The following is a 25,909-nucleotide window of genomic DNA, read 5'->3' on the forward strand; positions in this document are numbered from 1 at the left end:
TGGAACATTATTATCTTTGGGACTAGAAGGTAAATGCTGCAGATGCCAAGTTGCTGGATGATTTAATGGTTAAATTCAACTTTTTTTCGTCTCCACCCATTCCACAAGATTTTTGGATTACCTCCAAGCTGAGTTCATTCCAGAGTGTTTCCTCGATTTAGTTCTGTCCTTCTGCAGAGGACTGCACATCCCAAAACCATAACAGAGGATTTGGCAAATATCACTCTCCTTGTTTAACATATTTCCAGAAACTATAGGCTCATTCTGACTACACACAGTGTGTTTATGCAAACATGTTTTACAGAGGAACTTGAAAACATTAATGTATTTTCCTTTTGTCAGTCCCGTATTTTCCATTGCCTTTCTGGATATATTTCATATTTTTAAACCATAAAAAAACCTTAAAAATTAATATAAATGATCTGGTTTTCTCTCTTTTCCACAGGGGAAAAAAAAAAAAAAAAGTTGTATTTGGCCTAATATGTTCTCATCCAAGTCAGTGACCACGAGAGTTACCCATTGCCCAATGAATTAGTTGGCTGGAAAGCAGTCCTGAGCCCCAACCTGCTCCCTTATACTGTGCCAGAATAGAGGGTCTTCTCTCATCCCATCAGCAATCAGCAGGTTCAAGATGATACCACACAGTATTTTGTAAAAGAAACAAAAATCACACTATATAAAGTTATTTTTGCTTTGGAACTTTTATTGGCCTGTAAAATATTTTTACATTTATTACACTTTTAATGAGAACTCCTAGAATCAAGGCTGGTGTAAATAATGAAAACAACGCTAGTAAATGTCCCCATAAACCTCGCACCAAGCCTTTGATGCTAATTTGCAGGCCTGGCGTTCCTTCCCTCCTCCCCACTGCCTTCTGCAGCGGGAGCAATCAGCTCAATTCAAAATGCAAGATATCTAACAGGAAAGACATCCTGCAGGTTTGCTGCTCCCTGCCCCGGTGCTGCCATGGGGCTGGGAGAGGAGGACAGCCCAGGATCAACAGGGACCAACGTTGTCACCTTGGTGTCCCTCAGCCACATCTTCTGCAGCATCGCTCCATCACAGCTGGCTCCACAGACATGGACCACTGGTCCCGGGGCTGGTGGACACAGGGCTCTCGGCATTCTGGAAAGTTGTGTGTTGCTTGCTGAGTCATTTTATTAAGATCCTTAGATAAGTGAGAATATTTTGGAAGCACCTTTACAATTCCCAGAATCCCAATGGCAGCCGATTGCCTGTGCAAATATCAGCATTTCTGGTGTAGTTGGACTTCGCCCCACTGGATGAAATCTCCCAGTGCCCAAGCACAGCGCAGGGCGGGGATGCAGTGGGGTTGTTCCTCGGTTCTCACCCCCAGTTTCTTTATGTGGGTGGGACCTGGAGACACCACCACACACCTGTTCAAGGATCCATTTTGGTTGCAAAATTCAAGCTCATTTGCACACACAAAATACAAAAGGTGATTGTTCTGCTCCACCTTCCATCTCAGACTGCAGGCATTCCTCTAAATACCACTAGCTGAGTACCACCATACCACCATGCTCCAAGATCACGGTGGCACAGGAGAGAACGAGAGCACAGCCAGGTTAGGGATTGAGCCCAGAAGGCACCTTGAATTGCCAGGATACAGGACTGGACCCTAAACCGACTTCAAGTCGTGTGCTCAAACCCCAAGACTATATTACCTCCTTTATTTTCTCCTGGAAGCCCGACCACTACATTGCTGTATTTTGGTTTAATTCCAATAGCAAAAAGCTCAAGAAGCGTCTCAAATCCTGCTGATGAAACACAGATCAGCCTGACATGGCAGCACATGATACACAGCGTGTGGCTGCACTCAGGGCAGGAGCGTGGGCTGCATTGCTGCAGAGATTTTTATGATTTTTTTATGATTTGTTTCCCATTTTCTTCATTTTACGGCTGGGTTTGACACTGTACTGTGGACCTTCCCTTTGGCACCTCCAACTCAGTATGTGTGGATTAATTTTATGGCTAAATTTTGCTGCATGGACTAGTGGCTTCAAAAAAAATCTGGGGGCTGTGCCCCTTTTCCCACCATGTGACATCCTTCCTGAAGCCATGAAAAAATCCAGGGCTACCACAGCTTATTTCTCCAGCCCTGACTCCCAGGCTGCACAGATGGTTGGAAATGGCTGGCTACAGACGATTGCGACTCAAATTCCAGTTGCTACAAAAATTATCATTTCTGTGTGCTATCAGTTACGAATAGCACATCGGATTTTCCTTTGCTATTTAATCCTCTCGATTCCTGGGCCAGACCCCATAAAAATTCCTTCCAGTATCTACATCACAGAAACTCACCCAAACCTTAACAAATCACTTTTTTGCAGGGCTTACCAGCCCTGCCTGCTGCGGAAGGTTGCACTCACTCCAGGTTGGGTTGGTATATTTTGCCTTCCTGACTTTCCTATGACATTTCAATTGAAGTTGTCTCTCCTCAGTTCCTGTCCCGAAATACTCTGTGCCAGTACCATGCACTTTTAATGAAAACCGATGCGTCTCATGCAGAGTTAGCTGGATTTCGCTAGGAAGTGAAGATAGAGACCTCTGGATCAGACTAATTTCATATTTCAGTTTTCCTTTGGGGCACCTCCTAGTCAGGAGCAATCCCTTCAACAATCAGGTCTCTTAACTGGAACTAATGACTGTTCATTCAGGAACTTCACAAAATGTTGTGTGATAAAGAAAACAGTGTAAAAAGCATCGTGACGTCATATTACATGATATTAATGACATAGATCTGGACAAAAAAAAAAGGAGGAATATCAAGTATGTAAATGTTGAATATGGTATTATACACCCTCAGTGAGGGGAAGGAAAAGGAGAAAGAATGTCAATGTCCATGAGGATGACCCAGGACATAAGATGACTGATGTGCAGCACTGTTATATTCCCCACATGTAAACTGATGATGGCAATGTACTTCTAGGAGCACTGCCCACACAAAACATTTCATTGAGGATCTTCATCGTCTAGAGATCAAACCTGATGCTGCCACCCTCACAATGGCGGACAGAAACCTCCTTCTACCAAGTTAAATATCTTTGCTTTGTGTTTTTTAAGTGCAATAATACCCTTCAGTGTCATTTTCCCAAACTTCAATCATCAGGAAAGTGGCATTCCCGCAAACCAAGACATTAGGCATTGCAAAATGCAAACGGGTTTCACTTTGCCTGGTCCAAACCCAGGCCAGCAGTGAAGAGAGAGCCTTACCCTCGCCAGATGTGTCCAATAAGAGGCAACGTAAAACTGAGCCTTGGTGGGATCTGGCTTTACCCTTAAGCAATGGCAACGTTAACCATCGTGCTCGACTTCTACCATGGGAATGCCGCTGCTCTTGCCACATAAATCAAACCCGGCTGAGAGATCAAAAACTTCAGCAGAACCAGATGGCTGCATATGGGGCAGATAATGCAAGAGTTAACTGTGCATGCAGACCTTCTGCCTCTCCTCCGGCAGCAGAGACGGGGAAAATACCATTTCTTCCTGCAGTCTCCCCCGGTTTGTGCTGTCTGTAGGGATGGGAAGGCTGGTAAAGGGAAAAAATTGCATGCGGCAATTAATCAGGCAAGGGCTTATGGTGTGAGCACGAAGGGATGCACATTTCACACTCAGGACCTGTGAAAAACTTCACAAACAGCCCAGAAATGTCTTTTCCTTGTATGTTTCTGGCAGGAAAAATACTCAAGGAAAGCATCAGCATTGGATCCCACAGCACTCCTTTTCCCATAGTGCTTTTCAGAAGTCTCTGGGTAATTCTCCAAGTTGTGTGAGACTGGAAAAAAGTTGGCATCTTCAAGAACATTCAGGTTCTTAATTCCCAGGATTGGTGCCTATCTCCTAGTGTCTGAGCATCTGTCCTGCTCATGTCTAAGACAAGAGCTGTAACATTGGGGGATGTGGAAAACTAATGAATATAAAAGCAACAAATAACAGCAAGAGACAGTCAGGTGAGCTAAGCATGCAAACAGGCAGGTAACTTTTAGATGCCAGATTGATTGTATGACATTTCCTCTACCTGGCAAGGGCTTTGGCATGCCAGTTGTGCCCAGTGGTACCAAGGAAGGTATAATCAGCTCGAAAGACTTGTCTGTGCTGTGTTCCCAGTGTGCCCGGTGCTGTGCCACCCCAGCTCTGTCCCTGTACGGTGTGGGTGGGGTAGGTGCTCACTGCAGGTCACGCACTCTGAAAAAAAAAAAACCAACATTTGAGGTTATGATACCAAGACACATAGATCTGTTCCTCCCTCCCCTAGATGTGTCTTTCTTTTGCTTCTGATCCATAGAAAGGAACAAGTGAGGGCTTGCTGCTGACATGGTGATGGATGGTTTGGGGCAGAAGCTGCTTTGATGGATGAGTGACAACCTCCCAGGACAGAGAGCTGATGGCAAACTGCCCAATTTGCCAAGCTCCACTGCTAAAGAGGTGGAGCCGCAGGGTGCAGCATGGAGCACTTACAAGCAGTTTGATTTCGACGGTCTCAGGTCACAGGAAAAGTATTTTCTGAGAAATGTGTGACCTATGGAGAGCTGCTCCACCTACGCCTCTGCTCAGAGCAACATCAGCAGAGACGTGGGTGCATCACACAGTATGACCTTGTAAGAGAGAGGCAATGAGCGCGCTGGCGTAAGCAATGGTTGTTCTCTCAAAGATGGGTTGCAGGAGATCACAGTCCTTTCTGATTGCTTTAAAGCATGGTTGGTATCTAATTTACTGTGTACCAAACACTGTCCAGCCTTTTTTTAAAATAAATATGAGCATCATCTTTAAGAAACAGGCAAGTATTCACAGAGAGCACGGGGATGGCATTGATTTACAAACAGTTGAAATTCCAATTCAGATTGATTTCCATTAAACATGCCAAGGGTTTCTTTTTTTACTTGTTTTTTTCCTCTATGCCATACGAGCTCTAAGAAATTCACCACTGAAACCAAGAACAAAAAATAACTATGCTTCCAAGTTATTTACTTCACATTTCATTGCAGAGCTTTTTAACTTGTTATACACAGGATATTACTTCAAACGTTATTTCTTTTGTACCACTTCAGAAGACTATTGAAGTCACATTAACAAAGCAAAAAACCACTCAGACTGAGGGATCTTCTCTAACTCTTAGGTGATACTTAAAGGAAAACTGGATAAATTGCCTGTATTCTTTCCTTCATCCTACATGTTGGCAAAGAAGCCGTACAGGAGCCCCTGGCATCCAGGGCACCCAGCCTGCATGCTGCCCTTGCTGGCAGAGCATCCCGCTTATTTACTCCCTTTCTGTCCTCCAACCACAGCAAAACAAAACCAGCATTTCATCACAAAACACTCTGCAGTCCTAGAGAGCTTGTGCTTGCTCAGAGAAAAAAATAATGATAATAATTTTTTTTTAAATAATTTTTTAAGCACAACCTGAAACTGCCATTTCGAGAAGTCTTTGGTCTGGGTGCACATTGCAATGCCAAGTGTGACAAGCTGCAAAGCTTGGGACGGGGCCTGGGGAGGTGAAAACCAACAGCAGTTTCACAAGACGCAGTTGGGTACCAAGACTGAGGGGTATATTTTTGCCAGAGGAATGTTTCCTCACCTGCCAAATGCTATTCCTGTCCTCACCATCAACCCAAGAGACCCAGGAAATGGCACCAGGATTGGGGCAGCACCACCACCCGCCCTCGCTTCCCAGCAGAGCTGCACAGGAGGGTTCTTGGGGCCACCTCAGCCTGTTTCTGGGTGCTGATGGCTTTTTTCTATCTGGAAAGGAGCGGGTTTGTCCTTGGTTTTGATTTTGGGATGAAAAGCACATGTGATTTCCTACTCGGCACCAAAGGCAAGCCTGGAACGTGGAACAGCCATAATTTAACAGCTCTGGAAAATGCTTATTTAGACAGAGAAAAAGAAAGTTTCTGGAATGGAAATCCTTCCCTATTTCTTACCTCACTATTCAATAAAGATTTCTGATTCATGTTTAATTCAACTCTGCTGGGGCTCCCCAAAGCCATATTCTCTTCAGGTCATACTCAGTCTGAAAACCCAAAGCCCTCCTCCAGCAGCTTTTCTTCTCAGTTGCTTTGCAAACATTTGCCATATATCATTCACAATGCTTATAACAATCGCGTGTGCTCGTTTCTTAAGCCACTGCCAAAGTCATCTACAGGGGAACTCCAGGTGCAGGACTACGTAGCGTCCTGCTGGTGTGGAGTTTCTTCCGTGACTTTTCTCTACGAAGTCTCATCCATCGCATTTTGTCTTGAATGTTCAGGAGCACTCTTTGCTCTGACTCATGTTGAATGTCCATATGGTACAAATGTACCCAGTAGAAAACAATAACGCATCTTAATTGCAGTTGCCATCACTTCAGAAGAACACAGCTGACTTTACATTAAACACAGATAGCTCCTGTACAGCAGGAAAGAAAGATAAAATGGATAGAAACCAAGTCATTTAATTGAAAATGCATTATCTGAGTGAAAAAATGTGTTTCTGCAGCAGGTCTCTGCACACAGGTGAAGTTAATGAAAGGAAGGTTCCCAGCATACATGTGTGACTCTTTAGGCGACAGTAATCAAGCCGGGGTGCATTTCCTGGGGATTGGGAGCCAGCTGGGAGGAGCTGGTGTGCCTCGGGTCATTAAGCGCAGCCAGCCAGTTATCAACTGCACCAATATCATTACTGATAATATCCCTGAGCAGAAAAAAACCTTGCCAAGCTCAAAGTGGGAGAGTCCCAGGGATTTTGCCCCTTACGTACCATTTATGGAGCTCATGGACTGTCAGGAATCTGCATGCAAACTTGGGTGGCAGGGCAAAGCATCTCAGCAGTGCGGAGATGCTGCATGCATCATGTGGTGACAACATATTTTTCACAGCTGGGGTTTTCACCAAAATAAGTGGTTGGCCAAACTGAGGAATCCTTAGACATCATTTTCTTTCCCTGTTGCCACTGGAAAAGGGTGTTTGCTTTCACTGTCCTGCAACCAGAATGACATATTTTATTCATCCCTGAGTTTGTTCCCCTAAAGAAGTGCTGTAAGAGCCTTCAGAAATGGCTTAGGAGAGGCAACAACTTCTAATTTAAGTATGCTTTTTTAGTAAATACCAGAGTAAATAGACATAAATGCGCAGTGTTTAAATAGCAACAGCCCTAAGGCATAAGTAAATCATCTTTATCCTCTTTTAACTAAATGGTTTCTGAGGAGTAGGGAGGTTTTTGCACATAAATATGTATCTCTAACAAATATTCAGCAGAACCCTTTGAATTTATGTCCTGCTTATGCAAAGAGAAAAAGCAATCTTCCAATTCCCAGGGCTTTCAGAGACAAGCGGAAAGGCAAGTAGCAAGGCGAATGCTGCACTTCACGTGGAAAATAAAAGTGCTCAGTGGTCCCAGCATGGCTCACACTGAGACCAGGGCAGCCACCAGGGGTGAACCACAGTGGGACACCTCCTCACCATGGCGTGCACCTCTGCAAAGCTGCCACTGCCATCGGGGAACTGTGCCCAGTCTGCAGATGGTATCAGCACATGTACTCCTCGTCTATCAGTGTGAAATCTAACGTGATTCACAGCCCAAACATCACTCCTCAGGCTATAATTAAGCAGAAGTCTTGTTGCTCGTTTGCAACCTGATTTTAGGAGGGGAAATTATGAGATTGGGGCTGGACTCTTAAAGTGGCTTTGATGGGGCATATTTGCACCACATAATTGCATCGAAAAACTGCAGGAGCATTTTCTTAAACATACAAGGCCATTTACACCAAGCTTTATTCTTCTTTAACCACATTTGTATTTATCTAATTAAGTAAAATGATGATTCACAAACAAAATTATAATGACTACTACTTAAGCAACCCATTTGATCCTGCAATGTCCCTGAGCATTTTCCTCACTCCCACCACTCCCAGCCCAAACTCCTGATGCATGAAGAGGCACAGGCACCTATCGCCATGCAGAGGGGTGCTGGTGCCACCCCGTGATCCAGGCCCAGTTTTGGGCACCTCTAATGGAAAGGTCTCGACACATCTGCAGAATGTTTTCACCAGCTCTTCAAAGTGAGTCTCTGTTGTTAGCCCCAGCACTTGCCTGGGGATGCTTGAGGTTTTGGAGGAATTTTAGGAAGACGACTCAGGTCCTCTAACACCAACCATTATTTCTGTCCCCTGGAGAAGCAGTTGCCATGGCTCTGTGGTTTCTGAGAAGGTGCATCATGGCTCACTTCTGCCAAAGAAAGGCCACTTCTTAAGGCTCTCTCTGTAGATGATGGACAGAGACCTCTCCAGAGAGCAAACACACTGTTGCAGGATGCTCCGTCAGTCTGCAGCTGGAGAGGACCATCAGCAACTGAGTGTGATGAGCTGGAAGCTCAGCCTTGCATGCATCCTGAGTCTAAGGACGTTGGTTTCTCTCTGCTTAAATTAACAAGCAGCACTAATGGCTAGAGCTCAGAGCAGGGGGCTCTTGAACAGATACTGAGCCCCCGGTGAACCGTGGTGCAGTGTGAGGCCCTCAACTGCACGAGGCCAAGAATAAATGAAGAGTACATCTCAACAGAAAGAGTGAAGTGATCTGAAGCACCATCAAGTCTAAAACTCTTCACAACTCTGAAGGACAGCCAGGGATTTAAAACTGGGTGCAAGCAAAAAGACAGAGAGGTGGAAGGGAGCTCTGGCTGGGACAGTCTCTGGCTCTGGAGTGCTGGATGTTTACCAGGGCTGCAGGATGCAGTCTCTAGCTTTGCACCTCAAAATCTGAGTATGACCAAGTGGCACCCCAAAACTCATGGTGTGAATTGCCTGTCCCACAGGAAAGCCTGCCAATAAATCACTCACTGAAACCCATTTTCTTACATTTCTTACAGTTTCTTACAGTTTCTCGTCATGCCCATGAGGACTGGGTTTCTCATTAGCATCTTGGTGAGCCAAAAGATGTGTAAACAGGTGTAGCTACAGAGTGTCCTACTGGGTACACATCTAAGGAGGCTCCAAAGCATAAATTACTCTCTCCAAAGTCCGTTTTAAATCATGCTCACTAACAGCCATCTCCTGCCCTTGATCCTTGCTCCTAGGATGGCAATAGAAGTTTCACATATGGTTTGAGTGAAGTGCGAGGCCTTCAGTCACTCCACATCCACCTGTTTCAGATTGTGTCATAGGTATGTGCTTAAGCATTTCATTAACATTTCCCTTTTTTAATGTTAACCCAAGCCACGCTGACTCTACGCATGCAGCTAAAATATTGCAGCAGAAATGCAACATGAATCCAAAACTGCTGCATGTCGGAGGCAGCAGGATGTGAAGCCTGCAGGTGAGCAACGCAGCTCCGAAATATTTCTGTTGAGAACTGGATGATATGTGCCATTCAAATGAAATGGGAACTCCACAGACTTGTGACCTGGGCAGCTTTGAAGATCCAGCCCTAAATGTACGGCTTTTGGGTATCATATCATTCCCCAATGAAACACACACTTTGCTCAGGGATCTCAGCTGCATTCAATCTTAATTTCTCCAAGGGCATATCTGTGTTTCTTATTTCTTCCTCGTCAGAGCAGAGCTGCACCCTGCCTCCTTTATTAATATTTTGTGAGGTGGGAGGGTATTTGCTATTTTGCAATTGCTTTAGGAAAACCAGTGCAGTATCTGCGACTGAAAGAGCCACCCATCGCTATGCCTTTGTTTTACAAGCAGCAATATTACCCAGCAGCACAGCTCTGAAGCCCGACTGGGAGCCAAACAGGTTTTAGCATGTTTTTTCATCTCATTCTTTCTGCCTCCTTTCAGTTGGAAGCTCAACTGTCAAGATTAAACCATCCACCTGTGTGGCATACTCCAGCGTGGCTGAACTTGATAGATCTGCACAGTTGGATTCTGCAGGAAAGATCATAGATCTAAGACATACACATTGAGAATAGTCTACTAATCTTTCCTCCCTCTGCTCCCCCCCACCAAAAAAAGCCCCGAACATGTGTTTTTCCTTACGGTGCTTTCTTTTTAAGGTATCTCCTGTCAGCAATGTCATGACGGGAATTCTCAGTGGAAGTCTTTGCAAAACTATGTTTCTGTCCTTACCTCGTGCCTTACACACAGCATATCACAGCAGTTGAGGACAGAAAGGTTTAAAAAATTATTTGCAAACAAAAAACAAACCAAAAAAAAGTGAAAAGTCAGCTACGAAAGACACAGAAAAAGGAAGGGAAATGCATGAATGGTGCAGGGCAAAGTGGGCAGAAGCACCAGGTCATTCTCTAGGGAAGCCTGGAGGTGAACACATCTGCATAGAGGTTTTGGTGCTTACGTATTTTAGAGCAAGACAAACATCTTCACAGCACTGCCCCCCTTCCATGGGGAAACATGACAGAAATTACACAAACTACCCAAGAATCTTAAACCCTTCCTGAGAAAAACCTTGACATTTAGCCTTCTCAGGTCTGGGCTTGGAGTAACAGATATTTCTCAGCCATTTCCTCCATGAGGTGTTTTTTTCCATGTTGTTTTCCAGTGTTGCTACCATACCACCTGCTATTTTATTTCAGTTGCAAAATCTAGTGCATTCAAGTCCACCTTCAAACTTATGTTACAATGCTCTGTGGCATTCAGTTAAGTATCCGATCTTCTTTCCATTCCACAAACCAGGCTGTTGTCCCTTTATCTTTTATTCTTACCTCATCTGTTGAACAAATGTCACAGCCACAGTTATTAGAAATATTTGAATCTGACAGCTGCGAATACTCAAAGGCAACTATACGTGCACAGAAGTATAATTAGGTGGAGTATTTAATTTTGTTTTTAAATCGCTGAGGTCCAGTATTGGAATCTCTGCAGACACAGACAATCAATACAGACGGTGTGACTTAGCAAGCTTTACGGTCATTTATTTTCCATGTATGTAAGGATAACTAATATGCCCGGCCTACTATCACATATATTGTGTTGCACAAGAAGGGATTTTGCCTCACAAAAGCTCAGACCATGATACATTCACTCATGCCAACTTTTGCAATTATACCACACTGACTCCAGCAGTCAAAAACTACTCTTCAGTGAAAGGGGACTACAGGCTTGGGCTGAAAAAAAAATGGTGCACAACAATTACTACTAATGCAGGGTGCATTAAAAATATAGGCTGGAATTTCTGATGTACCTCGAAGTATGTATCTTTCATCGCTCCTGTCTTATGAAGAGAGGATCAAGAGACAGAAGATACCCAATTTGGTCAAAGGCAGCATCAGAGATGAGGCTAGAACCTACAAGTCCCAACCTTGCAACTCATTATTCAAAGCAGTTAGATTTTCTCTGGTATTTAGGTAAATAAAAATTTCTAATATGTTGTGCCTCCTCCACTTTGATTTCTCTGATCAGATGCAACCTTCTCCAGAGCTTTGGACCACCAACCCTCCATCCTCTCCATACACAATAAATCTGGGGAATATTTTATCTTCCCTTCTCCCATGGCCAAAGCACAGCAGAGATGCCCAGAGCAGAACCTTTCCAAATAGCCCATCCTCAAACCATCCAGATCAAACATACCAGGAGTTTCTTCTTCCAATTCATCAGATTCTTCTTCTCTTTGCTGTTTTCCAAGGAAACCTTTCAGAGCTGGGACTCAGTAATAAATATCTGGTCATCTCTGCTTCTTCATTCCTGACTGATATATCTGCACGCATTGTGCAATGTTACTTTGGGGTTCTAATTGTGAGATTAATTAGTTTATTTGAAGAGAATCATTTGAAGTAATAAAAGAAAGAAAATGAAGAAGCAGCAGCCTATAAAATCATTATACCCTAGTAGTTTTATTGATATAGATTAGGAGAAATAGCTGGAAGACAGAGAAAGAATCATACTTAGCTCAGGTAATAAAATTATATGAGCTGCCATTTTCATAATGTTAAACAAGACCTGAGGGAAGCTTAACTTAAAAGATTACACAGGTGGATTCTTTTCCTTTGGAGAGCATGTGAGATTATTGTAAATGTCTTTTTATGCAGCCTAACTCTTCAAACACAGTCACAAAAAATTAGCCAAACACCAATTTTTCACTAAGTGGACTTGACTCATGCAGGAGTGTGGGGAAGGATTTCTTATTGCTGCCTCTGCTCAAAACAGGGCACAGGGATGTTATTTTTGCTCATCATAAGTTTAAGCATGGTTGTGTTGTTCCAGCTCCTCTCTGTGTGCCATTGTCCTGTTTCCCACAGTTTGGGCACCACAGAACCAGCTTAGGGCACCGCAGAACCTGGCTTAGGGCACCGCTGAGCCTGTCTTACAGGCACCACTGGCATTCACAGCTTCAGGCATCGCATGCTGATGGACAGTCAGGGGATAAAGATACAAAATCTGGGGGAGATATTAAGATATAATATGTGCTTACTGATTTGGGAACAGGCAGAGAAGCTTGGCAACCAGCCAGGTAATACCCGCAGGCAGGGGTCTTTCTTCTCTCAAAAACAGGAGCACCTATGAGCAAGGCACAAACGAGAAGGAGAAAGCAGTCCTCCGTGCCCTCCCAATGCATGCTGCTGTTGCTGGTGAACAGTGGGTTTAATTCCTTGAACAAAACTGGAAGAAATACTTGGGTAAAATGCATCTAAGCTTGGTTTAAATTAGCGGTTTTCCCTCCAGTGACTTTGCTTCCAAGTAACACACTTGTTTTGGGCCATATTCTGTTAAAATGCTCCAGCTGAGCTTTTGATTTAGGTACCCTAGTCCCTGGTTTAGCAGAAGTTCAATTGTATACCAAGCGTGGAAAACTAGCGAGCCTCACCTAATCTGAGACATTAAGTTTACAATTAAAAAAACAAGGTGGAGAAAAATAGCAACTTGTCTGTCATGAAAGCAAGAGGTGTTCCTGAATAGTCAGCGTCCTGGGCCTGGGAATTTGTTTTGGTTTTTACCTTGATGTTCGCTAGCTGAAAGCACGAAAATTCAAAGCCTATGATGAGAGCAATAACCATTCCGAGACATTTATAAATGACCCTCTTAACTGTTTATGAGACATTATCTGAGGTAAAGCAGAGTAGGAGAAATAAACTTGAAGTAGGAAGAGCTGGCTCGCCTCCCAGATGGAGCATGATAAAGCACCAGTGTCAGTGTTTCTTCTCAGTTTTATGGCAGCCTTTAACTGCTTGGTGTTTAGGATTTTTTATCAGAAAACGGAAAGGAGAAGGAATGGATCCAAAGCAAAGAGGTTTTCACAAACAATATTCTCCAAATGACTTTATGTGAGCAGATACTGTGTTATCTGGCTATCAAGATAACACCATTTTTTTTTTTTTTTACTTGCCACAACAGCCTGCTACTCAGATTCCCAGTCCTGGTATGTACAAGAAATTCCTGAGCACAGCAATAAATTTTCAAAGGGATCTGGATGACCCCACTCCTTCTTTCCTATTAGAAAATATCCTGAACAAAGTTAATCTCTGGTCAGATTTACCTCGTTAAATAGATTTCTATTGTCTCTCTTAAACAGTGTGTTAGTTTTCAGTTCCCATGTTTAGCAAAGCTCTCTGAATTTTGTTCATCTCCCACAAAAGGTTAATGAATGGCCCTTTGTGGAACCATGGGAATGGGACACATTTGTTAATCCAAAAACTCTCCTGGAAGTTGAAATTACATAAAAACGACCTTGTTTCTGACTTTTCTTTAACCCAAAGCATAAATCATCTCAAATCACAATTTTTCACTGTCCCTTCAAATCATTTTCAACATTGCTTTGAGAAAAAAAGGGCGAATCTCAGTTGTTCCAGTTTGCTTGTATTTTAAAATGCAAGATGCAGATCAAAGAGTTCCCACACTGGACCTGGAAGAAAGGTAAACAGAAATGGAGGGTTCTCAACAGAAATCTCTGCTTTAAACCACCTGCTTCAGGCAGCTCCTCAGCAAGGATGTACCTAAAATGTGCAACAAGGCTCCCAATAAAAAGTGCTATCGATGAACTCTAGGCATTCAGTTCTGAAAACACGGTCTAGTTTGCTATTAAAACAGAAGACAGTGAGCTATCACATTTATAAAGCTAGTGCTTGGATCTTGACTGGTTTTTATTGCTTGATTATTCTGGCTTACTCCTTGGTTATGAATTAGTAAAGCCAGTGGGTTTACCCAACACCATTCTGCACAGACAAGACTATTGGTCAGGTCTAGGAAAGAGAAAAAATAAGTGAATGCTCCTTATTGAGCAATAGCTCTTTATTCAGAACAATCCATAAGGAAAATTTGCTTATTGTATTGGACATACTTATACTGGATGAAAAGCTTCGTTTTTCTCTACTCCGTTTTTCAAAATGTTATGAAAACTTTATTGAAATGGTTGTCAAATTCATAGAGTGAACAGAGTTTTGATAAACTAAAATGTCTAGATCCATTTCAATAACATATTTTTCGTGCTTCTGCAAGAACTTGCAAATGTGACAAAATTCATGAAAGAAATCTGGCAAACAGGGATTTTTTTTTTTTTAATACGTTGGAAATTGAAGATTTCAGATTGTCCTTTGCACAAACAGAAGGGTCAGCTTTTCCAGCCCACCAGTGCTCATGGCATCTCCTCTGTCACATGCTGTGAAATGCCGGCAGGACCAAGGGATGGAGCCAGGAGGCGCGGAGCTGGGGGAAGCTCTGGAAATCCTCCACATCTTCTCAGACTGAAACTGAAATCGGTTCACGAGGACAGAGCCAAAGAGCTGAGGAAGCTCCGTGTCTCGGCACCCAGGGAGCCAATTTTTGGTTGGATCCAGCATCACAGGTTTCTGCCAAGTCTAGTGTAAATTTATCATCAGTTCTCTTGAAACTGGTTTTCCTCTTCTCCTTAATTGGTTGATTCAGTTCAGCTCCCTCAGACCGAGCTACTGTCCACAGGCAAAAGGGAAACCATTTCTCTTTGGGAGTTTACCTGAGAATAAAGCAGTTTGTGGGCTGTTACAACAAATGATGATTTACGAGAATAAAAGACCCAGCCATTCCCATGTCATTAACACTCTCCATCGCTCTGTTGCATGAGGCATTCCCATGGCTGATGCTCATCTTACTTTCCCACGGGTAAACTACATCCCTCAGAGCATCATTGCTCCTGATTTTCACTGGGACAGCTGAGCTCAAGCTGTGATCCAGCAGCAGCTTGTCCGCTGTATCTCTGCGGGGCTGCCCAAAGTGAACCGTGTGCTTTGTAGCACATGCTTCTGGCAAACATCGAGTCAACCGCACTGGCTGCCATGGTGGCCCAGCACTCACAGCCCATCCAGCGATGCCCCAGGGCTGCCCAGCCAAGCAGGAGCAGTGGGAGTCTGTGTCAGTGATGGGCAGGCAGGGCTACTGCTCCAGCCAGGCACCAGATGCTGGAAATCCTGGATAAATATGTAAAATCCCCTAATTCCACCGGTATAAAATTTCCAGGCAGAAAAAAGAGGACGTGTCCAGGGAAACCATGCAACAGGCTGAACTTCAAGCTTTCAGTTCCAGGGATTTCAGAAAGCCCTGAATCAAAATTTCCACTAACATTGTTTAAAAATATACCCTCCCTAGCCAGCAGGAACCCAAATGGAGAGTTGAGCATTATTTGAGTTCACAGCAAGCAAAAAAAAAAAACAACCAAAAGTCACAGCCAGGCCCTGAAGTACCAGAATAGTTTTGGGGATCAAGGAGAAGAAAGTGATCCCATCTCTGGGGTGATGGGATTTCCCTGCAGAGATGCGATCCTGCAGGACTCCATGTCTTTCCCCCATGCACAATCTTGGTGGCACACCACACATTTTCATTCCCTCCAGTTTCTCCCACACTGAAACCGAGCTGCTTTAAGTCGTATTACAGCACTACTCAGGTTTACACTTGTAACATGTTTCTCTTTTTTGTTTTCACCTAGCTGTGTTTTTCTCTGGATAAGAATAGGTTCATGGAAATGTTTATGTACACTACCTTTTCAAACAGAAATGACTAGAAATGCTCATTTCTATCACCCTTTTTAGCTGCCTAAGGAAAGGAATAGGTTGTTCTTCCAAGACCAGCCATCCAGCAAGAGGTTAAGAACTAAATTTCTGTAAGAATTTAAATTGCAATTCTTCTGCACTCATTATTTGCTGGTAGAATAAAACATAGCATCCAAGTGCAAAGCAGGCAATAAACCCTTATACTTAGCACAATCCCCTCCCAAGTAAACCCCCCAGATCTACACCACTTTTAAGTACAGCCCAATGACTGTCGAAATTATCTTAAGTGTCTTAGCACATCTCCACTGAAAAATGAGGTACTTTGTTTGAGATCTATGAGTTGGCTCCAAGAAAGCTGATGCCTCTATAAAATATGTCACACCACCCGAAGCCTGTTGCTCGGGTACCAAAAGCACAATGGGCCAGTTAGTGCAGCACTGACCCCAGGATAACTCACCTGGAGCAACAACACATTGTCCATCTCTGCTGCCTTGAACTTGCTGTTGGCTTCTGTAGGTCTTGCTTGAGGATGTCGGCACCACAACCCTTCACACAGACTAGGCATCTTTCCCCGTACAGCAATGCCAACCTCAGTAAAAAGGGGAAAAGATTTGAAAATCTCTTTCACAGCATGGCGCGACTGTACAATTTTTTATCTAAGTCATCCAGCATAAACACAGGGAAGGATTTTTGGACATTGAAGTGTTATTATCTAATTACCACTTAGAGCAAAATGGAAGGAGAGTCCTTGATGCAGCATACTGCTCACAGATTAGTATAGGGAAGACTAACTTGTAAAATAAAAATGGGGACTTAAAAATAAAATAGCTTGACAACAAAATACTTGAGCTGTCTAAAATAGATTTATTTATACTTTTTGGCAAGGATCATATTTTAATCAGGGTTATTATTCACACAAGCCCAGAACTATATAGTGTTATCCAGTAACACAGAGAATCTGACACCAAAACACGTCACAGCACACATTATATTTGCATTTGCCAGACATGGAATCCTATAAATTGTTGCCTGATAATGGTCTGCAGTTCAATGGATAAGACTTTTAAAAATTTGTAGGGGATTATGGATTTTGACATACAACATCCAGTCACAGTTATTCGTAATCAGATGGTGTAGTGGGAGAGGGAAATAAGACTCCAAAGCCGAGCCCAGCCCGAGGCTCTGTTAACTTGAGAACAGCACCTTCAAAACCTGGGCTATCCTCAGTAACGAGATACTGACAGCCTCAGCCATTTGAACCTCCAAGGAAGGTAGAGCTGATCTTGATGTCCAGGAAGAGAAGGCACAAATCATTTTACAGCTTCAAAGATGAAAAATCTAGGATGTGCAATTTACTGCATACGCGATGCTGTTCATGGACAAAGGAGAATGAGATTTTATGGCAATTGCTCATGTTTCCTGTAAAGTTCAAAGCTCATACAGGGAGACTGTCAGGAGGAAGCAAGGGCCAATTACCACTTATTTCTCTGCAGAACAGGGACCTAAACTGGAAAAAGGCTTCAGCAGAGCCGTTGCAGGACCAAAGAGCAGCAACAGCAACAGGGATGGAAATGGTCCTCGGGGCATAAGCCCAAATACCCAGAACTCCTGAAAGATTCAGTGAGCTCTAACACAATAGTCACCGTCACCATGCTCCCTACCAGGACTGCAGTACATATGGGGCACAGTGGAAAATTTTCTGGTTGGTAAAAAAAAGGAAGATTGAGTAATCCAGCCCTGGCCCCTAACACTGCAGGGTGGGATCTGATCCCAGCCACCATGCCCTGGGTTCTGCTGCATCCCTGCAAGAGGGATGTTCAGCCTCCCTGAGATACCTTTTTTCCAGGTCATATCCAAGACCTCTGGGCCAAACGTCAGAGAACTGCCCATTTTTTTCTCATGCTTCATTTGATTCAACCTAGCCTGGGTTGTGTGGACTTGGTGGCTCACCAGGGCACCCAGGGGGTGGTCATGGGGAAGTGGGGAGCAGCCTCACCTTGGAGAAGCACAGATCCACTTTCTCAGCAGCAATGCCTACTTGAAGGAATCACAAAATCACAGTTTCAGGCAGGAAGACCAACTCTGGAGCTCAAGCTTTGAGTTTAGTTGTACTGAACCTCTGCTACAGTCATAATTAAGGATTGCAGACCTTTGCCAGGGACATGTGCAAAGAACCCAGTAAAATCCAAGTATGTCAAGGTTTGGAATCGTGCAGTCTCAGAGCATTTCAGGAAAGAATGCATCTAGTGGAATGAAATGATAGAAAAGGAGAAAAAGCAGGTGTTGCTTTTAATGCGGATCTCTGCACACATTGAGGGCTATAAGCAAAATATCAACGACAAGATGGGCCAGTATAGGGAGATGTACTTGGAAACAAGGATTTTAACCACCTTAGATTATCTTTGCCTTGGTCCATTGCTTTGGAGCAGCACAAAAGAGCAGCAAAGCACAAAGCCTTGAAGTTCTTGAATGTCAGCCTGGACACCAAGGTTATGCTCTGTTCTTGCCAAAATCTCCCCAGGATCATTATCCTTTCCCCTTCCTTCTATGGAGAATGCTGGAAACCACTTTAAAATTTGAGTGCGTGCTGAATGTGTGCGATCAGACCAAAGCTTTCCAAGTGAGCTGAGCGCTGGCAACACAATCCAGCTTGAGAGCAATGGGAATTGCTCTGCTCCATTTAGTAAGAGTAGAAGAGCATCAATAGCACAAACAGCCTTGCATCCCCCTGCCAGGAATCTCAGCGGGCTCAGGAAGGAAAAGAAAGAGAGGCTCTAAAGGAGCCATGCACATGCTTGAACCTCACGCTATGGCAATATCTGGTTCAAGACATTTTGATCTGTCCTTCATTGATTAGAAAGGGTGGTACTTATGGGCTGATCTTTTCTCTCTCCTTGGGGTCTTGTTCATGCTGTCTTGAAAACAAAGCGACCCTCTATCTTCAGAGAGACCCCATGAGCTCCCACATGGCACAGAACAGTGCAAGTAGTTCCGCAAGAGTCAGAAGGTAAAAAGCCCTAAAGAGATGGCAAGTTGAGGGTGTCCAACCATGCTCTGCACTTCCAAATGCTCAAAAAGCCACGCTAGCCAAGCTTTATAATTTTCATAAATTTTCTGATTTCAGCAAAAGCAAAGTTTGGCTTTCTGTTTCTCAGAGCAGCTCCAAAATAGAGTTACTCTGAGTAGCTTCGAATTCATACAGAAGGAGAGCTCCTGGTTTCGCACAGCACAATGGCAAGAGCAAAGTAAGTGCTAAACAAAGCCAGTGATCTGCTTTTTTGTAGCAACGGTAAAGTCATTTCACTCACCTTCTGCTATTCAGATCACACCACACATATTTGAATCCTTTGATAATGTTCACTGGGACAGCACAGATTTGTGTCACAGCAGGGTTTTGAATAAAGCAATAAGAAATTAAAGTATATCCTGAGAAATAAAAAACTGTACACTTGTATCATTTTAAAATTAAATTAATCCAGTATGAGAGATGCCTGGAAATACTCTTAGAACAGCAACAGCAGCTACCACAGAGCATTTTGAAATGGGATCTGGTGACATCCATTTTACTGATGTGCTCCTGAGGCAAAAACAACAAGAAGTGACAGTCCACACTCACCCTGGAGACCAATTGAATCCAGGGGCTTTGCAGGTGTAAAACCACTGCAGAAGATTGACACATCCTCTTCACCCTACCAGAGATCCATGGAAGTTTTCTGGAGTAGAGATAACACCTGCATAATTTTTATGGCATCAGTGAAACAAATGAAACTCTGTCAGTGTACAATCAGTGATCTAAGAAATAAGCCTTGTACATAAAGGACTTGAAATTCTTGCCTGTGTTCCATCTGCTAGCATGAAAAACAAAATGGTCAAAAAGTATGAAATTCAGCTTTTTGTTACTTTTGACTGAATCATAAACTTTGAATAAGGAAAACTATATTTATTAAATGTTCAATGTAGGTCTTCCACATAGCCATGGAGCTGGTGGCACTTTGGGATTTTGTGAATACCGCTGGAGTTTTTTCATTAGGATTGTACATTTTTCTGGCAAATGACTTAAACATTAATTAAATTCTTCCATGACACTGAAATGGCCCTAAGGAGGAAGACAGAACATTTCTCAGCCATCTGCTCACCTGGACAAGGCACAGGGCTGACTTCAGCCCTGCATGGACCAGAGTTGGTCCCTGATGGAGGGTGTCTGAGAGCTTTCACATCCTTGATGGTTCCAGCCGTCACCCGCATCCTTACGTGACGCTCTCCGTTTCGGGTATGCATTCAGCCTGGGACACAGAGCTCATTTCCAAATTGGCTTCAATACCTTATTTCCTCATTGGTGCCGTAACGACAAAGCATTCCTTATCATGTGCTATTCTTCTTTTTGGTTTTGGGGAGGGTTTTTTAACGTAATTAATTGTCCTCAGTGACAGTTCTAAAGGGCTGGTTGGTTTTTTCCCCTCTGATAAGACAAACGCATTTGAATGGAACAAGCCTTGACAGATGCTGGAGATACACATTGCACCAAAATAATGAGGGAGCTCTTTAATACAACACCACAATATGTATGGGCAAGTTGTTGCACTGGAGCAGTATGAGCTTGTCCGATCACAGTGAAATGGTATTTATTGAAAGAAAACGTACAAGGAAGAAAAGCAGAAAGAATTCTGCTGTACAAACATGCAGCTGAGCAAAACCTTTGGAAAAATAGAACACATGCAACATCAAACCCTTTTCTGTACAAACCTGCCTGATGTCAATAAAATTGCCCACAATAAAGTGAAATATTTTCTTGCAAAAGAGAAAAATGCAAATTAAATGCCAAATTTAGTCAACTCCAGATGCATGAAACGGAGAGAATCGGTAGCTGTCAATAGCTGCTAATTTATTTGACTGCAAACTATAAACCTGAAACAAGCAAACAAAAAGGTCCCAGAGTGATGTTTGATAAAATACTCAGGGCTACAGCAAATTTAGACAGAAGTGTGCAAAGTTACACTTCCCAAACCAGTGAATAACTCGCAAGTAACTTCTGTGCATTTCTCATAATATGAATTTGCTAAAATCAGGAAAAGGAAAGCGTGACAGCAACCCTTCACACTAGTCGTGTGTTTGAGGGCATGTGTACGTAACATAGGCAACCAGCTTCACAAAGCATACGGCAGCATGACTCACCTTGTCAGTATAACTCCCCAACTTCATAATTACTAGGAGGTGCCTGTTTCATGCTATTCAAAGTATAATTTGAAGAGTAAAATGCTTCCTGGACTGACAACTAACCCACCTGCAACACTGGCTGGTCTGTGCAGATCCGTGTCCGTGATGCCGAGTGTTTTTGCCGCAGGGCAACTGCATTATGGGAAGGAGCGATGCTCAGTGTCCAGCTGCAAACCTCCTCTTCCACCACCCACACCACCGCAGGACTGAGCCCGTAAGGCTCTGCCCTTCGCAGGCGTTTCAGTGTGAACAGGCTTGCAGCCAGCTCCTGCCCTTGCTTGAGGGGTTAGTGATGGAGAGCGGCGAAATGGGGCTTTCCGAGGGCACAGCTTGTCTGGGGTTCACACAGATGTTGAACACATCGAGCCTCCACCTATGCCACCACCACCAAAATGGGAGCTGGCAGCTATGCTGGAAGGAAGGTCAGCCGCACCATTTTGTCTTGGCAAGGGCTCTATAAATTTGAATATGCCTGCCTCAAGAGGAGGTGCTGGCAGGAGGGGTGGGTTTGCCTGGAGGGAGGCTCCTCTCCAGCGCACTGACCACAGACATGAGCCATCCCTTAGTACTAGTTTGCAGTGAGTCCTCCCAGGTCAGTTTGGTCAAACCAAAGGACCTCAGCATGGCCTGATCCTGCTGGATTCCTGCCTCCAGGAGGATCAGTGTCTTGAAGCCATCAGCAGCACAATGCTGAGTGTGAGTTGGCCACTGCCACTCTGAGACAGGGCTCGATCTCCCTTCCCAGCCCAGCTCCCCACTGCCTTCATAGAATCACAGAATCACAGAATGGTTGAGGTTGGAAGGGACCTCTGGAGATCATCTAGTCCAACCCACCTGCTAAAGCAGGTTCACCAGAACAGATGGCACAAGAATATGTCCAGATGGGTTTTGAATGTCTCCAGAGAAGGAGACTCCACAACCTCTCTGGGCAGCCTGTTCCAGGACTCTGGCACCTCAAAGAACCATTCATATGGAACCTCCTGTGCTTCAGTCTGTGCCTGTTGCCTCTCATCCTATCACTGGGCACCACTGAAAAGGACCTGGTCCCATTCTCTTATTACCCACCCTTGAGATATTTATAATACACATATTATTATATGGTCACACAATGGTCTCACCTCCAGACATGCTTGCTGGAGGGCAGAGAGCATCATCCATAGGTGACACCTTGCCCTTGGGCTTCTGCCTGCCCCAGTGTGTCACTTCTGCCACCAACAAGGTACATCTGGATCCTTCTCAGGTGCTGAAGAAGAAGGAAAGCAAAAACCCCACTGCACTGGCACAGCAATCCTGGAGGGAAAGAACTTGTATGGAGCTGCCCTACTCCCACCACACTGGGCTCCCAGTCACCTGCTTGTTCTCACTCCTGTTGTTGCTGCAGGCGCTGCGGGTCAGGGGAAGACGATAGCTGCAAGCCCAATACAGAAATAATTAACTGTGATGCACCGAGGGGAAAATACCACAATGACTGCAATGAGCATCAAGAGCCTGCAGGCTAAGGCAGCCGGTGTGTCAGCAGAAGGGAGCAGCATCCCTGTGAGAGCTGCCACTCACAGCTCTAATTTGTAGTGGCTGGGCAGCCCTCTCCCGTCTGCCCTCCGTCTGCTGTTAGAAAACAACTCTGGGTATAAATTTACACTGGGAGGAATTAGCAGCCAGCCTGCCCTAGGGCTGGAAGGAGGCGTTTCGGGTTTCACGGCTGCCCCTGGGTGATCAGAGCTGGGGAAGAAGGACCCAGCATCTCGCAGCATCTTCCTGCAGCCATTGAGCCCGTGGGCAATCTGTGGGAGGGCTCCCGAAAGAGCACTGCTGGGCAGGTGCTTCTCAAAATGAAGATGTCATGGGACTCTTCTCCAGCCACCAGCTTTGACACTAATAATTCTACAGATAGCCTGTGGGGTTTAACTTCTCCTCTGAGTGAGGAAAAGACTGGAGAAAAATGAAAGCCATGGCAAGATGGGATCTCTGCAGCAGCTCGGCAAATCCTGCTGCCCAGGGAACAGGGAAAGATGCGGCTTCTGGTTCCCATTCCCCTGGGATGAAGGAGAGGACCTGAGAAAGGGTCTGGAAGAAGAAAGGCAAAGTAATTTGAAAACACAATTTTGTCCAAGCTTGGCTCCATCTCAAGAAGCTGCAGGAGATGAGAAAGAGCATCATGAGGTGTGGGAGGGTGACAGCCTGGCCAGGGCATGGGGACAGGTGTGTGTCCTGAAGGCCACCCCTCAGGGACAGACCTGCCCCCCAGCTCTGCAGGAAGCTGTGTGGGGAAGGTTGCAGCCCAATCAGAGCCCCTGATGGCTGGGAAGGGACTGGGAAGGGACTGGGAAAGGACTGGGAAGGGGTTTGGAGAAAAGCAGAGGACCGCAGTGAGGCGGCTGGGATGGAGAGTGTGGGCTGAGTTCTAAGGAGAGGTTAAAAGAGCCAAATACATAGACCTCAGCTAGGAGACAACTAAGAGGACATGATAACAACCTACAAGTATTTGAAGGCTGTAAACAGCAAGGAGAGAGAGGAATTATTTACAGTTATACATGGGACATAACTAAGAGTAATGGGATGAGATTAAGAAAGGAAGGGTTTAGGCTGAATATCAGGAAATATTTCCCAACAATGAAATGTGTTAGGCTGCAGAATAATCCTTCCAGGGGAGCCATGGGAGCACAGCAGTTCAGATGGTTATGACTACCCATGACTAAACCCTGGGCTATGTGCTGCCAGGCGTAATGGATAATGTAATTTCTGTCTCTGGCCTCCAAGGTTGTTTTCTTTCCATCTTTACAGGAGGAATATCTTATCAAGTAATACATGCTTCTAACATGATGCTCCTTTTGTCAGAGACAAAAGAGACTCTCAGTTCCCAGCGCTGCCAGGAGTGTCACTGCAGCCAGCAGATTAGGGATGTACCCTGCTCTGCGAGTCACACCTCTTGCCTTTAGTGCACAGTCACTTCTCCCAGATTCCAAGCAAAACAAATACAACCTGACCTTCCAAAAAAAAAAAAAAAAAAAAAAAAAAGAAAGAGTGGAGTTGGGTAATTTTGCACTGTTTTTAAATTTACACTTATATAGCAATAAATGGAGAAATGTAGAAGAAATTCATCCAAATGAAGTGCCAGGGGGTGGGGGAAGAAAAAAAGAAAAAATGAAAAAAAAAAAAGGAATGGGAGCATCGACAGTTCACAGCTAATATCCTTGGTTTTTTGCTGCCTCTTTTGTCATAAGAGGGACCTGGACTGGCCTCCATTTGACATCAAAGTATTCCTTTAGTCAAGTCTAGGAAGCTTTTGTATGCCACAAACAACTGACTCCCTTCAGAAAACAGGATTTCCAGTCATTTTCAGGGAGAGTTTCCATCCAGCCTCCTCAAAAAAGAGCAAGGCATCTGGGAAGATCCATCCATCGGGATCTGACTCACTGCATTTGCATTTGTAATTAGGGGACTGGGAATGCTCAGCAGCGGCATTAGGTGGTAACAGAACTGGAACAGTATCACATTTCATAGCTCTTGCAAAAAGCATTGGGTGCAAGCCCTCGGTGGCAGCGGGGTGGCAGGGTTGGGACACGTGGGCACAGAGTTCGAGGGGACAGAGGAACCACACACGTGTTTCCTGAGGGCAGAAGTGCAGTTGTACCACGTTTCTCCTGTTTATTCGGAGTAAACAGCAGGAGAGCAGCACAGGTCTGAGCTTCAGCCTTGAATGTAGATCCCCAAGGGATGAGGCTTGGTGAAGAGGCAGTCTGGAGAAGTGGCATTTCTGAGTCTTTTGGAGCCCCAAGGCTTGGACGTGGTGGGAGGAGGAGGACTGGGGAGCTATAATAAATAAACACTCTTTAACATTGAATCCCAGGGATAATAATCCATCATATCCTACAGGTTTGCCCTGAGCAACTGCCTAGTTTATGTACAGTGGGTTATTCCCTTTGTACGAAACCTTTCATGCATCCTTATTTCCCATATACTGTTTCACCTCATGTTATACCTTGTAATCTTGGCTTGTAACACAGTTCAGAGTTATTATATGTCACATAAGGGTTGAAGTTTAAAACAACCAAACCGCAGCTCAGCTCAGACGCACCATAGCAATAGGAGGAGTGATTCTGAAGACTGAAATAAACCTGGGGAATGCTTTTCCCACCTGCAGTCTTTAATACCAGCAATTTCTATATGTGTGAGCCATGACCGAAGACCCCAGCACACCAGGGAGGAGCAATGCAGGGACATGTCGGTGTGCAAGCGCAGAACCCACAGGAGGTTTCTCATGGCAAAATGCCAGTACAGCCACGATGGGGAAAAGACCGAGCAGCAGCAGGTCTGCAGGTGCTGTTGATGAAGACAATGAGGCTCTTCTAAAATAGCATTTCTAACATTTTATGGTGTATTAAAACTAAGGACAGTGCAATGATTTGAAACTGAAGGGTTTTCTGCTCAGGACAGGCAGGATGGGAGCGTGTGGTGCCCAGTCGGTCCTTGCATCCCAGCGCACACACATCCCTGCTCCCACTATCAGATGTGAGTCACTGCCAGAGGCAGGATACGAGACCTGATGAACCAGAGGTCTTATCCGGTACAGAGGATCCAAACTTCCAGTGTTTACTTAAGCATGAAGCAGAATAAACTCTGATCCTTAAAACCAAACATCTAAATGCACTCGCTAATCCAGAGACGTACAGTAAGCAATTACACAAACACACCTTAAATGTTTTTTTGGCAATTTTTGCAGTTCACCCAGAAAGACGTATCGTCTTTCAAAACACAGAACTCCAACTTCCTCAAGTCAATGGGG

Source organism: Caloenas nicobarica, chromosome 13 (genome assembly GCF_036013445.1).
Source record: "Caloenas nicobarica isolate bCalNic1 chromosome 13, bCalNic1.hap1, whole genome shotgun sequence".
NCBI lineage: Eukaryota > Metazoa > Chordata > Aves > Columbiformes > Columbidae > Caloenas > Caloenas nicobarica.